Source organism: Cydia pomonella, chromosome 13 (genome assembly GCF_033807575.1).
Source record: "Cydia pomonella isolate Wapato2018A chromosome 13, ilCydPomo1, whole genome shotgun sequence".
Taxonomy (NCBI): Eukaryota; Metazoa; Arthropoda; class Insecta; order Lepidoptera; family Tortricidae; genus Cydia; species Cydia pomonella.
In genome coordinates, this window is record NC_084715.1 from 9,090,270 (window position 1) to 9,098,450 (window position 8,181).

An 8,181-nucleotide genomic window follows, 5' to 3' on the forward strand; every position below is an offset into this window, starting at 1 on the left:
AGAGCTATTTAAATTATGTACCTAACATAAAATTTACACTTGAGTGTGATCATTATATAAAAAGCTGAATTTGCACCACCTAATTAAAACGTAGTAATACGTTACAATGACGTAATAAACAATAACGTGCTAGATTAAAAATATAGTTTATTTAACAAGTAGGCATATTACAATGCGCTTATGGACGCCAAATAAAGCTACGCCGTCAGCTCTAACCCTACACATCTGACCCGAGAAGATTTAAATCCCTCCTAAATTGTACGAGGGTATCACAATATGGGGCTTGCAAGAAACTCGGCTAATAATATATATTAAGAGGGAAGTACCTATACGAACGTCCAATCGTCCATACAAAAAGGGAAAACGTTTTTTTCACTTTTAAATATTTTCCATTCTCCATGATTTTTAGTATGTTATTGACATAATGAAAAACTAGGTTCGGGTACAGGTTCGCATTAAAAAAAAAAAAGAAAACCTATAAACCTGGAATATATTACGCTGAAGCGATCGACACCAAAATCAAAGAAATTTGTTAAGATTTAGTTAGTGGAAAAAGTTTTCTCCCGAAATGGAATTTCATAGAATAAAAGTATCGTTATTTTGCTAGGATCGCAAAGCTATTCTTCTTTTAAATAGATGAAGTTGCGTTGCTAACGAATTGTCATGAATGCATTGTGAATGACGATGACGCCGATCGCTATAACGTTGCGTCAGATACGATACGAATCATACGATCACGCGCCGCTGTCTGCCGGTGCCCAGCCACTGCCGCGGTCAAGCCCCCATTATATTCCTGCAACATTATTGTTTTCGTTGAGGCATTTTAGTGGCAGCTGATTGCGTTATTAGTAAATCAATTGGTACCTATATACGGGCAATAAACAGCCAAGAAGATACGGTAGTATTTAGGCGCATCCTCGTCCCAGCCTTTGTCCCAGTGCCCAGTCCCGGGGTTTGAATGTCTCGCGAAGTTTACAATATATTAGTATTTTTTCAATTATTTTAAATACTCTAAAATCGCGTTAGGAAACCGTAGGTACCGGTAAATCCTTAATTTTAGACTAAGTCTTGGAGAATAATTTAAAATATTATAAGTATTTTATCCAGAATAAGTTGAATTAAAACGCTTTAATTATGTTAGTTAGTTATATGTATATAGAAAACCAAGTAAGTATAAGTATGTTGTGAACAAAAAAGTATCAACGCATTTTCCTTATTATAATGAGCAACCTGTTCGAAATGTATTGGCATTCTGTCAAGAAAATTAAACGTGACCGTGTGAATAATTGGGAGTTCCATGAAAAATCGTAAAAAATCGTCTGTCAGTATGACTCATATATCTCCGTGAGTGTCTCAAGTGGTGGACCTCTCCCCTCCTACCTGACTTTATACTCAGATGACCCCCCCTGACTTTAAAGCCGAGTGCGCCCTTGTAAATACGTAACTACCTACATTTCCGTTTTGCAACTTAAGAATATAAATTATTTGACACCATGCACGAAAGCACCAGAAAATTATTCGAAAAACATAGACAGCAGTTATTTTTGACAAAATTTCATTTAAATGTTTAAATTTAGGCTATAGGTAGGAATAGTTATTTGTACAACAAGAGACCGAAGTTTGATATTTCTTCAAGTGCTTGTTTTAAGTCCCGTGCAAGCGAAAGATTCTATTATAGATTGATGAGAATAGAATGAATCTAATTTAGAATCTTAAGCGTAGTAAGGAACTCAAAAGCGCACGAGATGTAAATAACTTTGATCTCGTGTAGTACACACAATTTTTCACGTCAGTCGGCCATCAAAAAATACAACCTGAAAAAATGTAATCCAGACGGACGGATCACTATTTCACTCATGTTTTCTGAAGGTATACAATTAACTTTAGTTACCGCAATAAAACAAAACGAAAGAAATTTCAATAAAATAATACGAAAATAATGAACATCAATTGACAGTTCAATTGTCAACTTTTTTTTTGTAAAAAAAAACTTTGTAAGATACGGTCCGAATTGCGGATACTACTTTTGTCAACTATAGTAGAGATCGTTAAAAGTAGTTAAGTAGAATTATTTACTGCGTAACAATTGCGTAAATTTGTATAAGTTCATTGTTTTGATTGTATAATAAAATACGCAAAATATGGTGTTTTTATTAAATTTTAAACTTTTATTTCATTAATTAATTATTACGAATGAAGACTCGTAGGGTGTTTAGGAACGATGTGGTCTGACTTATTTCGGGGGTCTATTATAAACCGTCAATATACCGTTGAATTACGTATGCACTTTTTTTGTCTCTTTGCTAATAACGTGAAGGGACAAAGACAATAGAATCTAAATATTTCGAACTTGTATTAGACCCCGCACGTTGGGATGACATTCGAATATAAGGGTCACTTGAATGTTATTTTGTCACACACAAAATAAAATTTTGCTCACTGTTTTTAAGCAGCAAATTACCCTTGTTCAAGCTGCTGACGTGAAAAATCTATTATGCAACTTCCTCGCTCGTACAATGACAACATCGGGAATATTTAGTATGTAGTACTTTAATAATTAATTTTCTGATTCGACTCTGGTTTCATTCATATGTAAAAGACATCGGAAATATTCCTTTCGAATAAAAATTGCAACACTTTTGTTTTCCTGTCTTGCAACGCACTTTTTAGGGCCCCATTTCCCAAAAATAAGTCCACTTAGTCTTTGTTTCAAAAAAATTACAAATATTTTATTCAGTAACAACAAAAACTTTACAATATGCAGGTTGGTGTCTCTTTTTAAGTAACGAAATACTTGTGTTGAGAGACACCGCTCTTCCATTTATAATGTAGCTTTTTGGTACAAGGCGAGTTTATATACATACAAAAGAAAAAAATTAGTAATATCTTAAAGTAAAGAAGCTTCAACAATTATTTTAAAACCTAAAAGTTATAATACTTTGAAGAATATAGGAACAATTTTAGAGTACATTAGATCGTTACGGATAATTATTAAGAAGATTATTTAGTATTATTTAAGATTATTAGATTAGAAAGATTATTTAGCAAGAAGTAACAAATTGAAATCATCGCTTTTATTTTTATTTGTGCTGTATTTAACCGAAAGAAGTGGTAAGTAATTGGATTCTAATTAGGTTTTTTATCTTACAAAAAAAAACTTGTTTAACACTGATAATAAAACGACCAAAATAATGTTACTCCGTAGTCCGTAATACATGTTACAAAGTATACTTAGAATAAATACTGCAACATCTTAGGTATAAAGAATACAAGCAATATTTTATTCTTTAACATTCTTTTTTTAGTTGCCGACGCAAAAAATAATGTTATTATAAGTTTAACAAGTGTACCCATCTGTCTGTCTGTACCATCGGAGCACCCAAATGGATGAACCTGAGGGCCCCTCATCGAATCCTTGAATGAACACTTGGAGCTAGTGAGGATCTCTGTCAACTAGTCCGATACGAGTTCCGTGCCTCTTTAAGCTAACTGAGCTGAGTATGAGGGCAACGATTCGAGGAAGCAGGAGGGTGTGCACCGCGACCTTGCATCTAGCGCCAGTCACGTGGAAAGCCAGCAGGGCTCCCCCACAACTTCTCGGAACTCACGTGCTGCAGAACGAGAACAAGCGGTGCAAAAACTTCCAGCAGAGTGTACACTTTATTTATTTACTTATACATTGATGCTATGCTTTTTAATGTGGCTGTTAAGCTCGTCGTCATATCTACCTGGTCTACATTAATAACCTCGAAACTGAATCAATTTCATCTTATTTACTATAAGACAGGAAAATGAACACATTTACTCGTCTCAGATCGAGTAAATATAGAAAACACCGGAGGCCTTGAGACGTGACCGTGGAAAGCCAATACTCGGGAACAGGCCCAGAATAGATGCATGTCTGCACCTGTCGGTGAGAGCGATCAAGTGCATTGGAGTGCATATATCACCCGCTCAGACAGGCGAAGTGTTATGAGCTCGGAGAAAAGGGATTTCAGTGTTTTAACAGGAGGCGTACAGCCAGAAAATTAGAAGGGAAAAAATGGCATGACGCACGAAACTTGCAGAAGATATGGCCGTCGTGCGGGTTTTTACCTTGTATAACAATTACTCTGAAAATATATGAACTTCTGTTTAAAATGTTACTCGTCAGATCCCTCGACTATATCACAATCTATTATATTTGTATTTCAATTGCCAGTGGGGTGACACTTGACTTTTCTGGCGCTCTTGGCTTAGAATTGCTCCGAGCAATTATTATGGTTGGCACAACTTTACGTCCCTTTGCGAGCACAACCACAGATAAGATTAATACTACAATTTTGACGACCCTAAATAGCCGAAAGGGATAGTGCCATACATTTGAAAGGGACAACATGATTCGTCCCTGAATTGCTGTCAACTTCGATTTTGTAGGAAGTGTCATTTCTGTACGGTAGTACTATTATTTATTCTGTGCTATTGCACAACGTGCACCAACAACTCATCAGTGTACTGCAATCATAAGTTTTATTACCAAAAGCCGATTCCGGGAATGATACGTACGTTTATTTTTATTACTCATAAATTAAACTGTATTCCTAAAGTAATCATTGTTTTTAAATTAATTTCTTTGAATTTCCAGCTTATTGCCTTGTTATTATTTACATATACCTAAGTATGAGTGTTAATATATTAAAGTGCCAATTACATGCACACTTTATCAGGCACGATACCTATCAGACCCGATTTCGGGTCCGAAAAATTATATTTTTCCGTTTCACCAAATGTCAGCACATCGTTTAAGTACAATATTTGAAATGTAAAAAAAATGGCTCATCTGCAAAATTATAAAACATTGAACATTTTTGGTAATTAGAGACAAAGTATTTTTTACATTTCAAATATTGTTAACGATGTGCTGATATTCCGTGAAATGGAAAACTAGTATCAGTTCCTATTTTGGGCCTGTTATCGGGAAGTGTGGGTGTAAAAATGGCTATACTAAAATCGCAGCAAGACTCCGAATTTAATAGTCACAAGAATCTGCCGCCCAAAAGCCACTTCCATACAATTGAAGTTACGCTCTCATTTTAAAACGACGTGCTGGAACATTATTGGTTGACTAGTAGAGAATGCCTTAAGGCATTCAGTCCGCCATTTGTACCTTCATGTATTGTACAATAAAGATTAAATAAATAAATTATTAAAGAAACATATACTTAAACGTATTTTAATTTGTTAAATATCAAAAGGTAACAAATCTACGGCGGTATCGTTTCGAGTGATGGCGCCGCAAACTTTAAGTTGTGTCCGGTAAGATGGCGCCACTTTTTGATATTTAACAAATTTAACACATATCAGTGAAAGAATAAGGATCAAATGACGTTCTAAAAGTTTTAATCATGTGTTAGACAGATGGCTGTAAATTTAGATTTACTGTTGCTACAAAATTTTCTTTGCAATCCATCCACCTATATTTCAAATTTTCTTTGGTAAAACTTCAACTCGCTCTAATTTCTTTGTATTACATTTTCTGTATGGCGGTTCTTGTGAGACTTAGGGTGCAGCCTGGCGACAGTAAGTTTGTGAGTAAGTGCGTGATATCAGCTGCAGACATTTCGTGTCGCTATGTGAACCAAACGGGCGTTTGACAACAGAAATTACGCGATTCACAACTCAAAAAGAAATTACGCTCGTTTCACCCTTTAGGGAATAGATTACATTTTGAGGGAAGAATAGCTTTGTGATCCTAGCGAAATAACGGTATTTTTTCTATGAAATTCCATTTCGGGAGAAAACGTTTTCAACTAACTAAATCTTAACAAATTACTTTGATTTTTATGTCAAGCGCTTCAGCATAATATATTCTAGGTTTATAGGTTTCGCTTTTTTTTCACGTCAGCAGCTGCAACAAGGGTTATTTGCTGCTTAAAAACAGTGAGCAAAATCGCATTTTGCTCACTGAGTGAGACAAAATAACATTCAAGTGACCCTTATATTCGAATATCATCCCAACGTGCGGGGTCTAATACAAGTTCGAAATATTTGGATTCTATTGTCTTTGTGCATACGTAATTCAATGGTATATTGACGGTATATAATAGAGCCCCGAAGTAAGTCAGACTGCATCGTTCCAAAACACCCTACGAGTCCTCATTCGTAATAATTAATTAATGAAATAAAAGGTTAAAAGTTTAATAAAAAACACACCATATTTTACGTATTTTATTATATATCCAATCAAAACAATGAACTTAAAAAAATACGCAATTGTACGCAAAGTAAATAATTCTACTTTTAACGACCTCTACTATAGTTGACAAATAGGTGCATCCGCAATTCGGACCGTAACTTACAAAGTTTTTTTTTTACAAAACAAAGTTGTCGATTGAACTGTCAATTGATGTTCGTTAAGTATTTCATTATTTCCGTATAATTTTATTGAAATTTCTTTCGTTTTGTTTTTTTTGCGGCAATTAAACTTAATTGTTAGAATACCTTAAGAAAACATGAGTCAAATGAAATAGTGATGAATACTTACCTTTATAATATTTTTACCTTCCAAATATGTTCTCACTGCTGTCGTGAAAAATGTTGTGTACTACACGAGATCAAAGTTATTTACATCTCTTGCGCTTTTGAGTCCCTTACTACGCTCAAGATTCTAAATGATTACAGAATCTTTCGCTTGCACGGGGCTCAAAATAAGCACACGAAGAAATTTCAAACTTTGCTCTCTTGTTGTACAATAGTTATTTGTACAACAAGAGAGCAAAGTTTGAAAAATAGGAGAACCTATAAACCTAGTTTCACGTTGTGTCAATTACATGCTAAAAATCATGGAGGATGGCAAATGTTTAGAAGTGGAAAAACGTTTTCTCCTTTTGTATTGACGATGTCGTGGTATACTTCCCTCTTATGTTTCATTAAAACTATAGATTGTGTTTAAAGTAACTTCGTACAATTTGTAAAGGGAAATAAAAATATTAAGACTTAATTGAGGACTTACGGTGATTGTGGCTCTAACAAAATGGAGACAGTACATACGCTGAAGGGTTGAGAGGATATTTGCTTGTTTGTGTGTACACATAAAATAATTTTCACCACGACGCCAACTGGTAAAGAGCCCTCCACACTCGTGCGCGAATCGAGGCGCGAAGCTGCGAACGCGAGTGTGGAGGGCCCTCGCGTTGATTTCGCAGATTGTTCACGCCTTCGCGCCTTATTCCCCGTTTTTTGTCGGTATTTGGCCCGCGTCAAAGGAGACGCGAAGCGCGAACTTGCAAGACTCCACACTCGCGATCGCTTCGCGCCGCGATTCGCTCACAAGTCGGTTAATCTGAACTGTCATAACCTTCTATGGCGGCTACTTGGTTATATTGGGTGTGAACTTGATCAACCAAAAATCAATTTGTCAGTTCCCAGTTTGAATCAGTGCCTTGCCGCAAACTAAATCCAATTAGCTGACGCTTCGGCGCCATCTTGCCGCGAACCAAGCTGCGAAATCGCCGTGAAGTTGAGCGAGTGTGGAGTCTACGTCAACGTCGCGGTATGTTTGCTCCGCGAAGTTGCGCCGCGATTCACGCGCATAGTCTGGAGGGGGCTTAAAGGCTCTCTTGATCGTTCAAAAACTAATGAGAAAGTTGCATTTTATACATGTGGATAAAAGGGGCAAAGTTAATCATGCAAATTTTTGAGTTGACTTTCAAATGATAATTTTGAATGTATTACTTTTTTAATTAGGTAGTTCATTTGGATTTGATTTAATTTGATTTCTTTGGTATTTCATAGTAAGTATTTTCCTCGTGTTGGTGTGGTAAAAAAAAATGTGATTCGCTCGGAGGCAACGTTTGTTTAACCCTCGTGCCTTGAAACCCTCGCAACGCTCTAGATTTCGCTACTAGAACCACTCGCTATGCTCGTGGTTCAATATTGGAATCATTCGCTTGCTCGGTTATCAATATTAGCACGAGCGGTTAAACAACAACTTTGCCCCCGTGTAAAACAAATAACTATTTCCCATTTATCTTTAAAACAGCTTGAACGATTTATTACTTTACAGAATGCATATTATTTATGTCAATTAAATGACTCGTTGTAAAGTAAACAACAATTGGTTTCGTTAAGCATAGTTAATTGCTTGGTACCACGGAAACACATATATGTATACTGTATACATACGAGTAAGTTACCTATAGG